Here is a 20572-nt window from a genome sequence, read left to right as displayed (position 1 = left end):
ACTCTAGTCAACTGACAGTTGTCTGGAGAAAGCTGCATGAGGCTGAGCAAGGAAGAGAAAATGGAATTAAATCAGTGACATCTGCCATGAGCGTGGAAACAGGAAGTGACAGCACTTGTGTTTCTTATTTGCCAATCCTGGTCTAAGGCAACTGACTACAGACCCAGAAAGAAATTTTAAAAACATTCAAAGAGGGAAAGGCAGGTAGAGGATGTAGCAGAAAAAGCACTGAACTTGGAGATAAGACATAAAGGTTCAAATCTCAGCTACTTACCAGCTGTGGGAACTTCAGCACGTCATTTAACCTCTCTGGGCCTCGATTTCCTCATCTGCAAAATCAGGATTGTTGTGAGGGTTAAATTAAATGAGATCATAACACAAATGTCTGAAGGTAGGTTCTCAACAAATGGGAGTGTGGTGGGAGTCCTGGCTGAGCCTAAGTAAACTTTGGGTGTGTGGGACGAATTTGAGATGGATTTGATTTTCAAAAACAGCACTGAGTTGAGTCCCAGCATTCAAGGCCTTCCTGAAGCTTTAGTTCCCAAAGTGCATTCTGTGGAATACTAGGTCTAGAGGATGCTAATAGTATGTTCTGGAAATATTGGTCATGTGGGATCTTACTAGGTGTTAAACAAATAAAAAGATTTTGCTTCAGCCTTGGCTGGTGTGACTCAGTGGATAGATCATCAGCCTTCACACGGAAGGGTGAAGGGCATGTACCTGGGTTGCAGGTTCAATCCCCAGCCCCAGTCAGAGTGTGTGCAGGAGGCAACCAACAGATGTGTATCTCTCACATTCCTTCCTTCCCTTTCTCCCACTCTCTCTAAAAAAAGAAAAAAAATCAACGGAAAAAAATATCCTCAGGTGAAGATTAACAAAAAAAAAGAAAAAAAGAGTTTGCTTCATTTTGGAGAAGTGAAAATTTATGTTCACACAAAAATCTGTATGCAGCAACTCTATTCATAATCACCAAAGACTGGAAACAACCCAAATATCCTTCAACAGATAAATTGTGGTATGCCCATACCATGCAATACTACTCAGCAATAACAAAGACCTAATTGCTGATACATGCAACAACATGGATGAGTCTCAAAGGTATTACCTGAGTGAAAGAAGATAGTCTCAAAAGTTACACAGTACATAATTCAATTTATATAACATTCTTGTAAAAAATAAAACCGTTTAGGTGGAAAATAGGTTGATAGTTCCCAAGGGTTGGGGAGTAGGGGATGTGACTATAAAGAGTTAGTATGAGGGAGTTTTGGGGTGTGATGAAACTGTTCTACATCCTGATTGTGGTGGTGGTTACATGAATCTATATATATGTGTAAAATTTTCATAGAACTGTCACTATGTATTATTTTTTTATTTTAATTTTTTAAAATATATTTTATTGATTTTTAGAGAAAGAGGAAGGGAGAGGGGGGGAGAGAGAGAGAGAGAGAGAGGAACATTGACGAGAGAGAAAAACATTGATCAGTTGCCTCTGCATATACCCAGACCAGGGACTGAACCCGCAACCTGAGCATGTGCCCTGATTGGGAATCAAGCCTGCATTCTTTTGGTGCAAGGGACAACGCTCAACCAACTGAGCCACACAGCCAGGGCAATATGTATTTTTTTAATAAAATAACAAAGAGTTCAGTTAAATTTGGGGTGAAAGTGAAATAGGGTACTTTACAATAGGACTTCTCAGAGCCTTTACATGCTTTAATCACATATTTAATATGTATTAATTAATTTAATATTTCTTTAATCCCAAATGACCATCTGTGATTCTCAAAGACTGGAGAGAATATGCAGCATTTCCCTAACTTAATGACCAAGGAATCTTTTTTTCTCAGAGCATCTCGGGAACCTGGTGTTTCCTAGATTCGCTCTGGGAAATTCAGATCTGGTTACAGGTATGAGCTGGTGCCCTGATATCTGGGATCTAGAAAAGACTAAAATGGCAGTAGGAATCAGGTACAGTAGTACTCCCTTATCCATGGGGATACGTTCCTAGACACACACCCAGTGGGTGCCTGAAACCGTGGATAGTGCCCAACCCTATATATATATTATGCTTTTTCCTATACATACATACCTTTGATAAAGTTTAATTTATAAACTAGGTACAGTGAGAGATTAACAATAATAACTACTAATACAATAGAAACATCAATACAATATACTGTAATGAAAACTATGTGAATGTGGTCTCTCTCAAAATATCTTTTTGCTGTTGTTAATCCTCGCATGAGGATATTTTTTCCATTGATTTTTAGAGGGAGTGGAAGGGAGGAAGGGGGAAAGAAGAGGGAGAGAGAGAGAGAGAATGAGAGAGAGAGAGAAACATCGATGTAAAAGAGACACATCGACTGGCTGCCTTGTGCACACACCCCCACCCCGCATGTGCCCCTACTGCCATGCCTTTGACCAAGAATGGAGCCCTCGAACCCTCTGAGTGTGGGCCAATGCTCTAACCACTGAGCAACACCAGCCAGTGCTCAAAATATCTTATTGTACTGTACTAACCCTTCCTTTATTTATTTATTATTATTATTATTTTAAAATATATCTTTATTGACTTCAGGGATAGGAAAGGAGAGGGAGAGAGAGATAGAAACATCAATGATGATAGTCATTGATCGGCTGCAGCCCACAGCCTGGGCATGTGCCCTGACCAGGAATCGAACCCTGATTGCCTAGATCCAAGGTCGATGCTCAGCCGCTGAGCCACGCCCGGCCAGGCTGTACTAACCCTTCCTTTAGATGATGTGAGATGATACAATGCCCACATGATGAGATGAAGTGAGGTGAGCAACGTAGTATTAGGTTACTATTGACCTTCTGACCATACTACACATAACAAGCACTTTATGGCTTCTCTTTGGAATACCCAAATTGTCAGCATCACTACTCTTGCGCTTTGGGGCCACTATTAAGTAAAATAGGGTTATTTGAACACAAGCTCTGTGTTACTGCTACAGTCCATCTCATGACCAAGATGGTTACTAAATGACTAAGGAGCTAGGAGGGAGCGTCTACAGCATGGATAGGTTGGACAAAGGAATATGGCATGTCCTAGTCGTGATGCTGTGAGATGTCATCACACTACTGAGAACAACGTGCAATTTAAAACTTATGCATTGTTTATGCCTGTAATTTTCCACTTAATATTTTTGTACAGTGGTTGACTATAAGTAACTGAAACCTGGGAAAGCAAAACTGCAGATAAAGGGGGACTATTTTATTACTTAACACTGCAGTCTCAACACCTTCTACAAATGCCAGTTGCCAAGGTTACAATTAATAAAAATTGGTATTTCTGTGGTTTTAAATTTTTTATGTATCTAACTAATAATACACACAAATCTCTGTCTCTCTGTGTTGTCTCTCTCTCTGTCTCTCTCTCTCTTTCTAACATATTGTTATTCATATATGTATATACATTGAAAAACAAAGTCTAGACTCCAGATGAATTTCACCAAAAGATTGATAGTGGCTAAATCTGGGTGGTAAGATAGTGGGTAAATTGAAATATTTTTTCCTATTCTTGCTTTTTTAGATTTTCAGATTTTCCTGCAAGGAATGTGAATTACTTATAAAACAAACAAAACTAGCCCTTTCAGTGAGTTCCTCTTGCACTTCTTTTCCTAATAACATACATCAAGTCCACACTCCATGTCCATAGAGTGATTATAAATCTCACACTCCCTTCCAAATAAACAAAAAAAGTCAAGAGAGCTCTTTCTATATGAAAGCAAGGAATTGTTTGCATAGGAAAATGTGTGCTGAAACCAATTAATTTTTTTTCTTTGCTTTTACAGCACATTAGGTTTTTCTTCCAAGATTTATTGAGTCACAAAACATATTAACTGTGGCAGTCTGCGTTTCAATTAAAGACAGAAGGTAAGGGTCATTTACCTACAACTAAATTCTTCTTCAATAATAACAGACTCATGAGTGAAAGGAACTTGCTGCAAGGAGAATACGACAAATTGTTACGACAGCTGTCATTTTTATCAGACGCATATCACTCTTGACCAGAAAACTGTATTAGCTCAAAACATGATATGAAACCCACTCCTAATACCAGGAAATGTTTCTTGGATGTGGGTGATTCTCTATTGAAATCAGCAACCGTGGTGATAGGGAAAAACACTCGAGCTTCTTGACTTATTCTCTCTCTTGACAGGATGACTTGGCATTTTTCAGTTTTACAAAATACCAGAATGTTATCACAAATTAATCAAATTCTGAAAATAAAATTCTAGTCTACATTTTAAAAGCAATACCACCAAAAAAATCCTGCAGTGGCATTTGGGGTTTAATGATGACAATCCTTTTCAGAAGAAAGTGTCTCACAGGAAAAAGAATACAGATGGTATCTTGTGGCTCCTTCACAGCAGGTCACTTTGCATTCCTTACTCTCTTTTAAATGCTATCAACAGAGCACCCTCTCAGCCTTTCCTTCCTCTCCATTTCTCATATTTCTTGGCCTGTTCACTTTGTTGATTTCAATCACTTGGCCCCTTCTAATTCCTCCTTTCCTTGAACCTTAGTCCGTTCTTTTCTGCCTTACCTGATACACAGAGTATAACCGCTCCTCACATGACAGCCCTGCATTTCTCTGGTGTCAGTACAAAGAAAGAATTCTCTCTCAGGCAGGGTCCTGTTACCCTGCTACTTCCCATGTCCTTCTTTTCTCAAAGATACAAGTCTCTCTGTCCCTGTCTCTGTCTCTGCACCTGTCTCTGTCTCTGTCTCTCCAAGGCATCCCACCAGTAATAAAAAAATGAGAGTATATTTGGGTGATATTCAGACAGATTGAAAGTAGACTTAATCATAAGCAACTTTTAAGCAAATCTTTCAAATACTTCCCTAGAGTAGTAACAGACGTAGCTTCTACATATAGAAGTGGAGATTAAATTCAAATCAACAATTACAAGCATCTACGCCTGACAAACCTCATGCTAGGGATAGAGACCCACATAAGGCTCTGCCATTAAGGTGAAAACTTTGCAGAAATTATAAAGAAAAACAAAGAGGAACAACAGTCAACTGTTTGATGGAAAACCTGGTAAATAACCCCTGAGTATCACCAATTGAAAAGAAATTCTCAGATGCTTCTGAGCTTCCGTTTCCCCATTTTTAATATGGGTATAATGATATTAACAATAATACTTGTTTCACAGGGTGATTACGCATCAAATTAGAATATGATTTAATGTATCTTGCAACTGTGCAAATGAATTTCAATTACATTCAGTGAGCATTTATTCAGCACCTACCTTGTGCTAGAGATTGAAAATAAAACGGAATCTATAATCCCTTGAAACTAAAGCACCCAAGGTGTGAGAGAGTAGAGAGACATGTAAAAATATATAATACAGATATAATTCAGTGTGATTATATGCTGTAATAGAGATACAGAAAATGTACCAGATCTTAGAGGAGAGATGAAATTATCCAGCCAGGGGTATGGAGAGTAGGGAAAAAAGGAAAAGGACATCAAGGAATGCTATAAAACAGAAATACTGCCCGGCTGGGCGTAGCTCAGCAGTTGAGCGTCAACCTAGAATCCAGGAGATCAGTTCAATTCCTGGTCAGGGCACATGCCCTGGTTGCGGGCTCAATCTCCAGTCAGGAGTGTGCAGGAGGCAGCCAATCAATGACTCTCTGATCATTGATGTTTCTCTCTCTCTCTTTCCCTTCCTCTCTCTGAAATCAATAAAGACATATTTTTTTAAAAAAACAACAACAAAAGCTAATATATCAGTAACTATCTCTCATTAAGCCCCTTCTATGTACTAGTCACTATGTTAGGTACTTTACAGACAATATTCTCAATAAATAAAGACTAGATAAAGGGTTCCCCTTCTTGAAAACATTGTACCCTGCTTACAGAGTTTGGCATTACAGTGGCTATCAAGTGTATTAGCCTGGAAAGAATAAAAGTCGATTGCCCAGATGGAAGGCAGGGAAAAAAGCACTGAAGTCGAAGTGGAAAGTGATGGGTTCTCATCCTGCTCTGTTGCTGTGTGGCTCTAGGGATGTCCCTTAGCTTGCTAGTCCTCAGTTTCCTCATCTACAAAACGGAGATTTAATACCAACTGACTGTGTAAGGTTGTTGGGATAATGGATATGCAAAAGGCTTTCAAGTTGTTGAGTGTTCTTCAGGGTAATGCTCAGGCTGGCATTCACTTGCCTACAAGGGTCAGGGAGGTAACATAATTTAGCAAAGTGGGGCTGTGGGAACTCTGCCAACTATGGTATCAGTAAGCTATTGCTGCATTAACAAATCACCCTATACCTTAGTGGTTTAAACCAAAAACAGTTTATTACTGTTCACTGTTTTATAGGTTTGATGGGTAATTTTTCTGCTGGTTTTGACTGGGCTCACTGATATAGCTAAGTTCATTTGGATGATTGGATGGAGGCTTGGCTCATTTGGCATACTAGGGCAGCTACTTCGTGTTAGTTAATGTTCAATGTTGCCATGTAGGAAATTGGGCCCCTTGCTGCCAACCTATTGTTGTTGAAAAATTGTAATATGTGTGTGTGTGTGTGTGTGTGTGTGTGTAAATGTGTGTAAGTCCCTGACTCTTAAATAATATTAACTAATTTTTTAATGAAAAACATTGTGTGACCCTAGAAAACACATCTGTGGACTGGCTTTAGAGTTTGGGTCAATTGGTAACCCCCATGTAAAGTAATGTTTCCAACTGGCCTTTACTTAAGTGTCCATTCCCTTGTTTTCTTCAGTCCCAAAGGGCCATATCAGGCCCATCTGAGTTATCTCCTTAGTCCAGGTCCTCTTGGTCAATGATTCTCAAGATGTGATCCATGGATTAACAGTGTGAGCATCATTTGAGAATTTGTTAGAAATGAAGATTCTTGGGCCTGTGGATGTAAAAAGGGCTTTATAGAAAGGAACCTCACAGGATGATCTTATCATAAATTCACAGCTGGGCAGGTCATGGTGGATAGTCACACCCCAGGCATATAACTTTTTAGTAAAAGGTTTATGTGTTTGCTTTAAGCAAGTTCTGTCCATTGTTTCTGTGCATCTAGGTTAACACACCTTTGAAATAACCACCCTCAAGAGAGCACATAATCTTGTAATCCAAACCCTACCTTGCTTTCTCCTACCTCCATGTAATCCCTCCTTCATTTCAAATGCATTAAAAAAGCTGCAAAACCTATTCTCTGGAGCATTTGAGACCTTGCTCCCTGGAATATGTCATCAGTTTAATTCAAATAAACTCAAATTCTCTACAGGTTTGGACATTTCTTACCTCGAAAGGCTCCACCCCAGACCTACTGATTTAGATACTTGGGGTGCAGCCCAGTAATCTGTGATCTAACAAGCCCTCCAGGTGAATCTGATGTACACTAGAGAACTAATACTCTTCATAGCTGGGAAGAGAAAGGGTGGAAAGGATACACAGACTACCTTTCAGAACTAGAGAAATTCTCTTCCTTGAGCACCACCAGGCAAGCCACAGGCTCTCACTTATTTTATTTTATTTTTTTTAATATCTTTATTGATTTCAGAGAGAGGAAAGGAGAGGGAGAGAGAGAGATAGAAACATCAATGACGAGAGAGTCATTGATCAAGCCCGCAACCCAGGCATGTGCCCTGACCGGGAATTGAACCCCGATCTCCTGGATCCTAGGTCAACGCTCAACCGCTGAGCCACGCCCGGCCGGGCCAGGCTCCCACTTTTAATAAGATGAGATCACAACAAGCCAGATTGTGTGATACAGACCAAAAGGGCCATAGGAGAGCTCAGTGCTTCTGATCAGGAAGTCTTTACAGCAGTTCTCATTCCCGGCTGTGAGTCACGTGAACTTCCCAAAATATTGATGCCAGGATCCCACCCCCAACAATTCGGGATTTAAATGGTCTGAGGTGCAGGCTGGCCATCAGGATTTTTAAATGCTCTGCAAGTGACTCTAATTTGCAGCTATGGGATTTCACTTGGGCCTCAAAACAAGGGAGGAAAGAAACTGGTAACTGTAGAAGTCTCTGGGGGAGAGCATTGGGGAATGAAAAGACTGGGAAAGTTTCACTTTCTTAAATTCTCTTTTATAGTGGACACTTCCTCCAGGTCTTCCTTCCTTAACTTCTAGCAGATTAGCATTCCAATCACTTACCACAGAGCACAGTGCTCAGGGATGAACACAGTTCAATGCCTTTCTGGACTTTTGGGGGGGGTTATTTTTTTAAAACATTAAAAAGGAAGGGAGGGACGGAGAGATAAAGAGAGAGAGCTGGGTGGAATGTGAACGTATAGGAAAAGGGAGGGCTATGTTCTAAGCAAAAGAAACAGTCTGGACAAAGGTTGGAGGTGAATTCTTTAAGAGGTGTTTATAAATAATGAAAAGCCAGTTTACCCGGAGCATGGCCTCTATAGCATTGGAGCTGAAGTCTTACTGGGTTGTTTGGAAAATCAAATGAAATCGTATGTGCGAATTATAAGACATAGTGGTTCCTGCATAGAAGGAATGCATAAAGTAAATGCTAGTTTCCTTCTGAAGGGTACTGGATAAGTCACCCCAAAATATGCCTCTTTTGCAAATGGATCATTTTGAGCTAAAGTCAACTGAGAACCAGCAAAAGCAAGGAAAGCTCTTTACCTACCCCTAACTGCCTAAATATAGAGTATAAATTTCCCCTTTTGTAAGGAAGTTTACATTTATAAAGGAAATTTTCATTTATAAAGGTGTCTCTGAATCAGGAAGAGAGACAACTTTTATCACCTGCATACCCAGACAACCCATCTTTACCATATATTCTCTCCTCTTATACCTTCCCAAAACTTGCTTCCCCCACCCAGAAGTCCCAAACCCCTTTTCCTCAAGCATCTGGCCACCTCCTTGAGTCTTATTTCTTTGTGAAACTCCCATGTGTACCTATGTAATTAAAACTGTCTTTTTTCTCTTGTTAATCTATTATCAGTTTGATTCGAGGGCCCAGCCAGTGAATCTAAGAGGGTAACGGAAAAATGGTTTTTCCTCCCCTACACCTCCTTCCTATATAGACCATGGGACACAAACTCAAGTGCCTTGATGTGATCCACTTAGCATTAGCCAATCATTTCCAGGAGGGGATGCAGGTCCAATGTTACAGATCTTCTGGTTTTAAAGAGAAACAAAGTCGGCCACTAAATTCCTAACCCTGGGTAGAGCAAATAAATACATCTAGTCCGGGGGCTGCCCATTTGCAGCTTCCTTTACAAACTAATCCCAAGAAGGCAGGGCATTCAGGTAACTCCATTTTAAGCACCCTCTGAGACATTATGCAGGCAGACTAAGGGACCTCCAGTAAAATCCTTATTTCACTCCAGCTCAGGCTCAATCAATCAGCCTAACTCTCTTCACGCTCCAATGAAACAGCAACCTGGTGTGACAGGATCATTATCACCAGAGGAAGGGACAATCTCACTACGGGTCATCAGTTTGCATTATATAAATGAATCTAAGGGCCCCATATGAGGAAACAATGAAAAAGCACTCAACAGAGCAGTGAGGCACAAGCAGTTCAGGAACCAAATTGTGCTGATGGGACTTAAAGGGCCAATCATAAGCACACAGGGAACATTCAGTCAGCACTTTCAGGTGATATTTTCCCAGTGTGACACGGCTTTAACGCTTCCTTTGTCTCTGACTCATTCTTTCTGGTTCAATCTATTTTGTTTATAGATTTAATATCTGGCACTATTCCTCTAAAGAGCTCACAGTTTCCCTCTGTCTTCTCTTCCCCCTCCTGCTTCAGAGCAGGGCAGATGGAAAACCAATAATAAACAATGACAGATGTAAAAAGATATGGAAATGTATGTTGCTTCAGTTTGGTGCCCCGATGAAGTTGACTTAACAGACGCAAGGTTGGAGCTGCCTCATCCCTACCAGAAGAGTATAAGTATGGTTGACTGACATTCACCTTGTTTATAAAACCCAGTAATTATAATTCTGTGCTAGACGCCCACACTTCCCCCCTTACTGAGTTTCTTTTATTTTGCCACTTAAGGGTAACTGAGCAATCATGAGTCAGAAATGACTCTAACAGACCTGAGTCATCTTAGAAGTCCAAGTCTGGGAAGACCAACATCCAATAGTCTTCTTACTTATTGGAAAAATTTGGTGACAGTGCAATTGGTACCCGGCCACATTCCTTGATGTATATGGGACACAAGAGCCCTATGGAAGAGATGTTGAATAGAGCCCACAACTGGGATATACTACAACCCTGTATGACAGGTAACTGTTAAAAAAGACTGGACTATTAGAAGAGACAATAGGGCCGCTAAGAAAAAAATCACCATAAATGAAGGAGTCTGACAGGGTGAATGACTTAGTCAGCTCAGGCTGCCATAACAAAATACCATAGCTAAAATACTTTTATTATATTTCATGAAAATAAAATAACTTTCTTGGGAATCTGAGCATGGTAGTACCCTTTATGTGTGGTTGCAATAGCCTCTAAATTGCCTAATGTAGTGAGAACTATCGAGCATATATATTATCTGGCATCTGATATTGTTGACAATTCCTTCCTTGAAATTCTCTTCTCCCTTAAATTCCTTTCCCTCTGACTCCCTGGGACCACTGTTGGTATGTCATGGCTGATCCTGGTGCAGTGAAGAGGCAGTAAGGAGAGAATACACAGGGATGTGACTTTGGAGCAGCAAGGAATTGCCTTAAGCGGTAGCAACTAGACCATTGAGGGCTACCAGGCCTTCCCCAGCCTGAATAGTGGTGAGTGACAGATCAGACTTGAGAGGGACTGTGCTGACCCCTGAATTTTCGTCACATGCCCATAAGGAGCAGAAGAAACTCCAAAGTCCAACACTCACTTTCATTCTCATTTCCTGTGCCTGGTTCAGTGCTTGCTTGCAGGTTTGGAAGTAAGCTAAAATGAAAGCAAGCTTGAACTTGTCCAACTGGTCATTCTTGCCAAGCTTTGAACCCGGATTAACATACTACAGGCTGGCCTAGCTCACCACTCCTCAATCTTCTCAGTGACTCCTTGTCCTGCCCTGAAGTTTTGTGGTTCCACAGGGGTCCCTGCCCAGTCTTTTTCTCACTGTTCACTCTCTAGGCAACCTTAAAAACCACCCAGTTTCAACAATTGCTCATATATTGATGATCTTTAATTCTGTATCTGGTGACCACACCTGAACTTCAGACTCATATACCACACTTAGTACATACCTCTCAAACTCCACATGTCCAAACTGAATTGATTCTCTCCCTCCACAACCCAGTCCTCTTACTTTCTCTTTCTCGGTTAACTGGACCTCCATTAACTTCACTGACCAAGCCAGAAAACCAAAATTCTATCATCAGAGTTGGCTCAGAGTTTCTTTCAATGTATATTTAAAGGTACTATAGGAATATAAATGTGGTCTATGATAATAGTTCTCACAGGACTACTGAAGATGTCTTCATTCAGTTTTTCCTTCACTATCCACATTGCCAATCCTTGGTTCCTACTTGCATTGTGTTTTTGCCTGAACCACTTCAATAACCTTTCATCCAATCTCCCTCATTCATATTCTTCTAACCACTGCTGCCAAAATCATCTTTTTGTTTCAAGTATACTTAAATACCTTTTTTCTTAGTCCAGAAGTAATACGTGTTTACTGTAGATATTTGAGATAAGTCCATAATACTGTAAAAAGATAATCACTATTAACGTAGCATAATATATACTTCCAGTCATTTTCTAATGAATAGATACAAATCAAATATTTCAAAATATGCTGTAATAAATATCTTTGTCCATGCATCTTTGTTCATATTAATAATTATTTCTTTAGGAGTAGAATTGCTGGGTCAACAGGGATACTTATTTTTAAGACTTTAAACCTGTTGCCAAATAGTCCCTGGAAAAGATTTTAGCTATTTATTATACTTTTGCTAGTAGAATGATCATTTTAATGTAGAAATCAGACTGTTACTCAATGACTTGGAGGAAAGTTGCAGGTTTAAGAACACAAGACCAGAGAAGGCTCATAAATAAGACTGTCATAGTCGTTTACACCAGCATGTTTCCAAGTACAGTTTTGGCCCACTAGTCTTCCTAACAAACCATGAAAAGATCAAAATATGCAAGTTCTTTCTTCAACTCTTAGAGCAAATGCCATGCAAGACCAGGGACCTTCATTTTTATATATGACTAAGTAGTTAATAGCTTCCTTCATTAAGTATTAAGAGTGATTAAAATTTTATATTCACCCCCTCCAAAAAAGTGCAGTACTCTCAATTTGGCTGCCACAGAAAGTTTGGCAATGATGCAAATTTCCTGCTGCACATGTAACAACATAGATTGCTGGAATTTCCACAATTTTCAAGAAGGATGCTTTTTTTTTTTAGGACTCCAGAATGTCTTGAGTTTCAAATATAGCCCTCCTGGTATGTGTTATTTCTGTTTTTGATGACTTTGTTCATGCATAAATGTTATGATGCTGCCATTTTAGATTCCTGTTTTGCTCCTAATTCTTTGTTATCATCAAAATCTTTTCCTACCAGAACTGGAATGGATGGGGGTATATTAGATGTATTGTGGTGTCCTTTATGCCAATTAAGTTAACATGTTTGAGAATTGATGGTCTGAATGCCTCAAAATCTTCCTACCCTGAGTCTAGGTTGCTTTACTAGATTGGTTAACTAGTTAAGAGGCCTGGTAAATTATTATCTATACAATGATCAGATGGTTGGAGGAAGGAAAAAAAAATAGAGTGGCTGTAAGCAATTTTGAGAAAAGGTGACAGGAGGCTCACAGGCTCACCCTTTCTACTCCCAACTCTCAGGTTTTCAAATACTGGTATCATGTGACAGAAGAATATATGCAGGAATATATGTTATATGACTAAATAACAGTACTCGATGGAACATTAGCAGGGCTAAGAAGTCTGAGTTACCTATTAGGCTAATTGAAACATAAAAAGGCTGTGTTGAGAACTGCATCAATACTGTTTTGTACTCAGCCCAAGCTACCCAGTCACTGGCCTGTAGACTCATGAAACACTCCTGATTTGAATCTGAAAGACTAGCCAGAAAGAGAAGAGAGATCTTCCTACATGAGTGACTATCTGAGGAAATTGAGACATCTAGATAATTGTTTCTGGTGATAGGTCCAAAGCTCTTTATTTTCCCATCTAGCCCTAGGAAGTCATGATTTTAAAACATAGGGGATTTACCTTGAAAAATGAGAGGATATGGGAATCTGATTTCCACCAATCCAGTTTGCATTTCATCAGGGATTTCATAATGTTACCAGCCTGAGGAAGAACTGGTCCACTGTGTCATAGTACATTTCCATCCACTTCTGGAGAAAAGGGGGAAGAGAAAATTGGCTAAATCAGTTCTATCTTTTCCGCTCACATTTCTACTGCCAAGAACAGCATGGCTACTCACCAACAGGCGCTAGAAACACCCACATGCACAGAAACATGAACAGTCAGGCATTTCTTAGGCTATAACTCAGTAAGTTTGCTATTTTCCATAATCTAGGCGCTAGTTAAAATATTCAGTGCATGAGAATTGGACTCACCTCAATGGCAGAATTTTATGTGAACACCTAAGTCAGCTATAAATCACAAATGGTTCCATTTCATCCAGTTCCAGAATCACTTTCTGCACATCCTCTGAGGTAAGACAAAACAACATCTGTGTGGGTCCCTGGAAGACCACGGGTAAGAGTAGGAGAGAAGATGCAATGACAGAAAGAAAAAAGAAAGGAACAAAGACTGGAAAGGAAAGGGAGAAAGACTGAATGTAAGAGAATACTTTAAAGATAAATATGAATGGTCTCATTTATTACAGCCTTCACTGTCATAGGTTATATTTATTGAGCACCGCCTACCCTATGCCAGACATGTTCTAAGTGCTTTTGCATGCATTACTTAATTCATTCAACACACATTCATTGCATATCTTCTGTATGCCAGGCACTGTTCTAAGCAAAGAATGTTCCTCAGAGAGTAGACGAAACATCTCCTCCTTCCTGGAGCTTACGTTTCAGTAGGGAAGATCTTATTTATTCATCACAATAAGGAAAAGAGATAAGAAAGGCATGGTGAGAAGGGAAGGCATATATATGTGGACAGAAAAAGAAAGGATTTAGGAAAGAAGACATAAAGGAAGTAAAAGTTAAAGTGTCATTCTCTGGGCTTTGACATGCTAGATTAGAAGGATAAGTCTCTGCTGAGGCCTCAAATCCTCCAACATAAAGGCTTTGGAAGGTCCCACCATAACCAATTTACTGAAAAGTCTGAATTGTAAATGTTTGAAGAAATATGTTTCTACATTATTTCAAATGTATATGGCAATTTGAAATGCTAACAAAATCTTCCTGAGTAGATATCCAGCAATATTCTGTCTTAATAAAAAGACATGTTTGTAACATCTGCTCATGTAAGCCTTGTTTCTCCCAGCCTACTGCAGGGAAAAGGTCAGTGACCTAAGAAAAGATGATCCAGGTATTTAGTTGAATCCCTCACCAACACCAATTATAATACTAATAAATACCATTTATTGAGGCCTTTCTATTTGCTGCATAACAAACTATCTCAAAACTTAGTATTTTAACAGAAATTATTCACTTCTTGTGATTCTGTGGGTTCTGGTCTTGCTAGGCTCACTCACACAGCTGCATTCAGATGATGAACTCTGCGGGATCACTGGTTCCCTGGTGCCTCTTTCTCCATGCAGTCTCTTACCATATCAGAGTCCAGGCTGGGTTTCTTTATACTGATGAGTGGTCCAAGGGAGCAAAAATGGAAACTGCCAGGCTGCTTAAGACCTAGGCTTGGAACTGGCCAGTGACACATTTGCTACATTACTGAGATGTCAAAGGAAGGCATAAGCCCAGCCCAGATTCTAGGGGAAATAGATCCCACCTCTTTTTGGGAGGAGTAGTGGTACTTGAGAAGGATGAGAAAAACTGTTGGCAACCACTTGGCACATCTCATTTGCCATGTGCCAGGCAGTATACGTTATCTCAATGAATCTTCACAGCAACTCAATCAATAGTCTCCATTTTATCCCTGCTTTACAATTAAGGAAGTGTGGTTTCTAAAATGTTAAATAACCTACTGCAAGTAGGTGACAGATCTAGAAGCAGATCTTAATCACCTTAAAGTTCCAATTCACAACCATGAGGGTCAGTAGAGTTAGCGTGGTTGAACCTCCTGTTCCCTCTCCCTGTAGTTAAGAACTCAGACCCTGGGGTCAAACCACCTTGGTTCCAATCTTGGCCTTAAATCTCATTAGCTCTGTGACTTTGGACTAGTTAGCCTCAAGTTCATCATCTGTAGAACAGGATGAGATAATGCAGGTCAAGCACTGCCTGGATAGAGTATATGCTCCCTAAATGTTAATTATGTGTCCTGATTAGTTTACCCTCAAGCAAGCAGTACTGCAGTCCCAAGACAATGGTCTCCAGGGCTGTTGCTGACCAATGATCATAAGTCTATATGACTTAATCATCATTGTCCCTGCTGGCCTTGCTTCTGATTCTGCTTTGCTTCTGGATCCATGCTGCTGCTACACTGACCACTGCTAAGGGTCCTGCCTCACTGTGGTCCCTCTTTGCTCATTTGTTGCACTTCCTGCTTCCTTCTGTAGTTGTCACTTCATGCTAGAGATCTGGCGGCTATCCACGTTTACCTTCAACATTCTCCCTTGTCAATACTCGGTTAATTCTTCTGATTACACAAGGGAGAGCAGCCCTCAGAGGCTAATACCATGAATACCTTGTTCTGTCCTTGACTACTTACAAAAGGTTCACTAACATCCCTTTCTAACATGGGTGGAGGAAATGGAAGTTTCCCAGTTTCAGGACTTCGCCTGGATGTTTCAGTTCCTTTTTTGTTGTCTGTGCTTTGAAAGAACTACAGTGTTTCAGAATGAGTAACCACTAGGTGGCAGGGATGTTTCACTCCTCAGCTCACTTCCTTCTTCCCCTTTGTAATCTCAATTACGTTCAAGATACAGTTCCTTTCAAAAGGAATGAGTTGCTTTTAAATCAACTTAGCTATTCACATGAAGTTCAAGGTGAACAATAAATTTCATGTACATTCTCTTGAAAATTCGTTGTGATGTCACTAATTCCATGGGAAAGCTCTCACAGGAGTTATATTACTAAAGCAGTTTTATAACCTTTGGCTTGAAAGGGCATGGGAAAAGTAAATAAACCTCAGCTAGTTTAGGGCATGGCCAAAGCTGATTGTTCCCTCTTCTAGCTGTTAACTCCCAATAGGCCAAAGGTTGATTGGGTTAAGAGTTCATGGACTCATAGGCTATCATTTCTTTAATGGGACTGTAGACACATCTCTCATTCCGCAAGGAGGTCCCAAAAGGTTTTCTTGGAGGAGATGGAATTTCAGTAGCTTCTTGAGTGAGAAGCAAATGTAGAGGCATCCCTTCTTTCAATTACATCCCCACAGAAATCCAGCCTACCAAGTGGAATGCTCTCTTAACAAAACAGATTAGGAGGTACACAGAAGGGCAGAGAGGTAGGAGAAAGGCCAGGAGTGCTGATAAAACCCTCATCTTAAAGTGTGGGGGATCAAGAGATGCTGTCTAGAGTTGATAGAACTAGGAGATGTTTAATATATCAATTTAACAAAGAGGAATAAGTTATACTGGATTATAACTTTAATGGGAAGAGAAAGGAGAGGGAAATAGGATGGTGGTGATACTATAGGCCAAATCTCAAGTACCATAGAGAGTCTGTAAATAATCCCTAAAATTAAAAAAGCAAGAAACAGCACTACAAGCTTGTTATTTAGAGAGAGAGTAAATCACCAGGTGAGAGAAAGGCAAAAGTGGTTAATAGTCCTCACTTCTACAGAAGAGTCAGGGAGAGGGAGGGATGAGGAATGGTCGCACTGTTGGATTTTCTAACCATGACTGTTTTATCCTTAAGAACAGGCAAGTATAAAAAACTATTAGGGTAAAATAGATTATCTGGGTTCGTGGGCACAACTACCACTAAGTTCCTAATTTGTGTCACTACCTCTGACAGGAATTATAAAATTCAATTATTTGCTTGTTTATATAACACTACTGCCAATTAGAAACAGATTAGGCCCTGGCCAGGTAGCTCAGTTGATTACTGTGTTACACCAATACACCAAGGTTGTGGGTTCAATCCCCAGTCAAAACACATACAATATTGAACCAATGAATGCATAAATAAGTGGAACAACAAATGAATGTCTGTTTCTCTCTCCAAAATCAATAATTTTTTTTAAAAATTAGCCCTGGCCAGTGTGGCTCAGTGGTTAAGAGCATCGGCCCGCACACTGAAGAGTCTCAGGTTTGATTCCCAGTCAGGGGCACATGCCTGGGTTGCAGGTTTGATCCCTGACCTCAGTGGTCAGTGCGCCTGCAAGAAGCAACCAATTGATGTTTCTCACATCAATGTTTCTCTTTCTCTCTCCCCCTCCCCCCTTTCCACTCTCTCTAAAAAAAAAAAAAAATCAATGGAAAAAAATATCCTCTGGTGAGGATTTAAAAAAAAAATTTAAATAGAAAGAAATTAGAGGCTTCAATTTCCACATGTATATGTTACTTATCCAAAACTGGCATTTCCAAGCAAGGATCCACTGTAGTCAATATTTTCACAGCAGATCATCAGGGTTTTTCTGATGTAAGCTAAAATACTATTACTCTGCAATAAACCAGAACCAGAACTCTAAAGAGCAAATGTGTCTATTTTTACTTCCTTTGTTACACTTTAGGCCAGGTTCTTGAGCATGCATCACCCAGCAAAACAGAGCACTCTAGACCAGCAAATCTGCTGGATCTGAACCTCAAACTCTGTTCTTTACCTGCTTTTCAAACCTAAATCCAACCCATCACCAATAGACAAGTCATCCTTCAAAATACACTAGAATTTAACAATTCTCACCACACTCACCCCTAATACCCTAGTTTGAGACATCATCATCTCTCATTTGGACCATTGAAATAGCCTGGTAACTGCTTCCATTCCTGCCCACTACCATTCTCCACACAGCAGCCAGAGGGATCCTTTATAAAAGTAACTCATAGTGATAATGTGTAGAACATTGGCCTATGATGTACTCACCCCATCTTACCTTTAACCTCTCTCCTTCATGCACTGCTCCCCAGCCACACTGGCCTCCTGGCTCTTCCTAGACCCTGTTGAACATGTTCCTGCTCTCTGCCTAGAATGCTCTTCTCCCAGATATCCAATGGGTTGCTCTCTCATTTCCCTCAGGCTCTGCTTTGTCACCTTAAAAAGATGACTTTCCTAACCACCTGACATAATACAGGCATTCTCTCCATCCCTTCAGCACTATCCTCCCATCTTGCTTAGTTTTCCCCCCCATAATACTGAACATCACAGGAATGTTATGCATATATTTTCTTTATTGTCTGGGTTGTTTTTTTAATTAGAATATAAGTTCTAGGTAGGAGGTCAGAGATTTAGAAACTTTTTTTATTCACTGCTGTATCCCCAGTGCCTAAAAGAGTGCCTCACATGTAATAGCTGGTCAATAAAATCTTTTTAAAAAATCTATTGTTGACACTATTACAGATGTTCCTCATTCACCACCACCCTTCCTTTAACCACCTCCAGTGAGCCCCAATCCCCCTTCCTCTGGCCACTGCCACACTGTTGTCTGTATCCTTGGGCTATGCATATATGTTCTTTGGCTAATCTCTTCACCTTCTTTCATTCAGTCCCCCTCACCCCTGCCCAACCTGTGTATCCATGCCTCTGGTTCTGTTTTGTCAGTTTATACTGTTCATTAGAGTCCACAAATAAATGAGATGGGATATTTGTCTTTCTCTGACTGGCTTATTTCACTTAGCATAATAATCTCCAGGTCCAAGCATGCTGTCTGAAAAGGTAAGAGTTCCTTCACTTTTATAGCTGAGAAGTATTCCATTGTGTAAATGTACCATAGCTTTTTTATCTACTCATCTACTGATGGGCACTTGGGCTGTTTCCAGAGATGATCAATAAATTCTGCTAAATAACAGATCTAATGTGATACTACTGATAGATAATGTGTCTTTAGAACAATGTTTCCCTAAGTGTGAGACCTGTTTATGGAGATGATTTTAAATAGTATAAAGGTATGTATTAAATAACACTGAATCAGGTAAAGAGAATTTTGAAGATTGTTTTAATCCCTCTTCTTTTGTCAAGAAAGTCTCATTTAGTGCAAGTTTGTCGCTAATGCTTGATAACTTATCCCTTTAAAGAATAGAGAATGGACCTTACATTTAGAGCCTACTAAGAGCCTTTTGTAGGGAACATGATCTGGCTAAAATTTAATAACTTTGTTTTGTTTTCGTTGTATTTACTTTTGAGGGCACCATCTATTTCAATTATGTGCCTGTGAACATGTTAATCTCATTTAAATTTTGCAACAACTCTTATGAGAGAAGTAGCATTTTGCATATGAGGAGACTGCAGATGAGTTTCCTTTGAGACAAAATTCACATTAACATAAAACTCACCATTTCCATTATTTTAAAGTGTACAATTCACTGTTCCTTAGTCTATTCACAATGTTGTGGTACTATAACTACTGTCTAATTCCTGAATGTTCTCATCACACCAAAAAGAAACTCCCAAAATCTTTAGCTATCATCCCCAATCTCCTCATTCTTCCTAGTCCCAAGCAACCACTAATCCACTTTCTGTCTCTATAATTTTGCTTACTCTGGATATAACATACAAATGGAATCATACATATGGTGTTTTGGGTCTAGCTTTTTGTACTTAACCTAGTATTTTCAAGGTTCCTCCATGTGGTAGCATGTATCAGCCCTTTAGTCCTTATGACCTAGTAACATTCCATTGTATGGATAAATCACATTTTCTTACGTATTCATCTGCTGATGGACATTTAGGTTGTCTCCACTTTGGAACCATTATGAAAAATGCTGTTAGACACATTCCTGTATAAGCACTTGCTTTAACGTCTGTTTTCAATTCTCTTGGGTATATACCTGAGTAGAACCGCTGGGTCATAGGGCAATTCCATGTTTTTGAGAAAGGCCAAACTGTTTTCCAAAGTGGCTGTACAGTTTTAAAGGCACTCCCACCGGCAACGCGTAAGTGTTCCATCATTCCACATCCTCACTGGAACTTGGAAATGTCCATTTTTCAAAAAACATAGCCACTCAAACAGGTAATTCATTGTGGTTTTAATTTGCATTTCCCTGATGCCTAGTGACGCTGACCATCTTTTCATGTGATTGTTAGTGTATCTCCATTTGGAGAAATATTCAAGCCTTCGCCCTTTTTTTTTTTTCTTTTCTGACTCTCAAGCTTTCCCCCAGCTCTTTCTGGAAAGTGCTGTGACTGACATTTTAGTCAAGATATTTAACTTCTTTGACACTAAGTTTCTCCTGTTTTAACACAGGCCCAGGCCACATCAAGCAGTTGTTGAAACAAATGAAATGACGCATGTGAAGCACTTACTCAGTGCTTGGCACGGATAAGCACTCTATAAATGACAGCCATTACATGACAGGCGACGAGGCCCGCAACTCTGCAGGTCCAGCGTGCGGAGGATACTGTCCC

At 39.9% G+C, this 20572-nt stretch overlaps 1 long non-coding RNA gene across 1 annotated transcript in view; it reads right to left on the bottom strand.

The window, feature by feature from the left end:
• The window catches only part of LOC107534789 (uncharacterized), a 70381-nt gene extending 50182 nt beyond the window's left edge, over positions 1–20199 (bottom strand). Inside the window, exons 1-3 of the long non-coding RNA XR_015715716.1 lie at positions 19996–20199; positions 13197–13324; positions 275–329 (exon numbers count right to left, since the gene is read on the bottom strand). This is a non-coding gene — a long non-coding RNA (uncharacterized LOC107534789). The remainder of the gene's footprint in view (positions 1–274; positions 330–13196; positions 13325–19995) is intronic.
• Positions 20200–20572: the final 373 nt, after the last annotated feature.

Source organism: Miniopterus natalensis, chromosome 15, assembly GCF_054644295.1.
Source record: "Miniopterus natalensis isolate mMinNat1 chromosome 15, mMinNat1.hap1, whole genome shotgun sequence".
NCBI lineage: Eukaryota > Metazoa > Chordata > Mammalia > Chiroptera > Miniopteridae > Miniopterus > Miniopterus natalensis.
The sequence above is the reverse complement of the archived record's forward strand: the minus strand, read 5'-3'. Positions and strand labels throughout refer to the sequence as shown.